Source organism: Propithecus coquereli, unplaced genomic scaffold, assembly GCF_000956105.1.
Source record: "Propithecus coquereli isolate 6110/MARCELLA unplaced genomic scaffold, Pcoq_1.0 Scaffold24, whole genome shotgun sequence".
NCBI classification, from domain to species: domain Eukaryota; kingdom Metazoa; phylum Chordata; class Mammalia; order Primates; family Indriidae; genus Propithecus; species Propithecus coquereli.
In genome coordinates, this window is record NW_012147952.1 from 3431653 (window position 1) to 3432957 (window position 1305).

Sequence of the window (1305 nt, forward strand, 5' to 3'; positions counted from 1 at the left end):
GTTTGGGAAATTGAAGATAAGACCAAGCAAAAAGTTATTTTTAGATATAACTTAGAGCTGGAATTGAAATAGTAACAATTGCTCATTGATTATCTGGTTTAATGCCCAATTAGACATTTTGTTAATTATCTTCCTTATTAGTCTTATCAACTTTATAAGATAGATATTATTCTTTCCATTTTTATAGATGAGCAGCTGAGATTCAGAGAGAGCAAATAACTCAAGTGACATGGCTGGTTGGTAGCAGGATTTGAGTCTAGGTCTTTGATTTCATGGCCCATGTCTTACTGCTTTCTCCAAAATGGGTAAGACTAACCAAGGAGCTAAAGGGTTAGCTTACCAGGTGATCTCCAAGCTCCCTTCCAGTCTTGACTTTCTACTTAAAGTTTCTATATACATTTTTTTTATTTTATTCAAGATTATTTAATCAAAAATTATATCATGTAAAACTGTAAGGGACAATATTTGATTCACTGACAGCATGTTAAAGATGGCATTCAAAGCAACAGCCAATACTATCGGAAAATCCCATTTCAAAGATAAATTAGTGTCATATTTGACACTGATAAATTGAGAATCTCAACATAAAAAAAACTTACAGTTTTCCAGTGAGTTAGATAAGTTGTAGGTAGATTTCAGAATCCTCTTTTAAAATAATTTCAACCCTGTCTCTCAAACTTGATAATCATTACATTTTTTGCTGTGTATTATAGGAACTGGTTTAAAATTTTAAAGTTTTGAGAGCTTGGAAATTACTTTTCAAATACAAAACACTAAGTCACATTTTTGCTCAAGGAAAGCTTGTCTAAGCACATGCTATTTTGTTTAACCAGCCCTTATATAAGTATTGTTGGTGAGGGTGGATCAGGCATACCCTTACTTGTAATGTGAACGCTTGTGACCAAGGCAGCGTGTTTTGCTAGCATGCTTCTGGGCAGAAAAAACATACTAAATCCATGAGAACTTGTTCAGACTTCCTGTTTCTTAAGCAAGGTCTGTGATTTGTAAATAACTGGTTTCTGCTTTAATCTAGCATTCCACTGGGAGCACATCATGACATCCCTGATTTATTGATCCATTTATTGTTGCAATTATATACTATGCCTTTTTTCCGAAGTTTTCTAGACTCTCAAAAAGGTTCAGAAAAAGATTAGCCTTAAAACCAGTCTTTGAACAAAAAGCATAATATAAAATGATGTAAGAAGAACTTCATGTCATTAGTTAACCACAGTCATCTGAAGATCAATTATGTGGTTCATTTTTGTGGAATTACATATGAATGTAAATACATTTATTATACTCTAT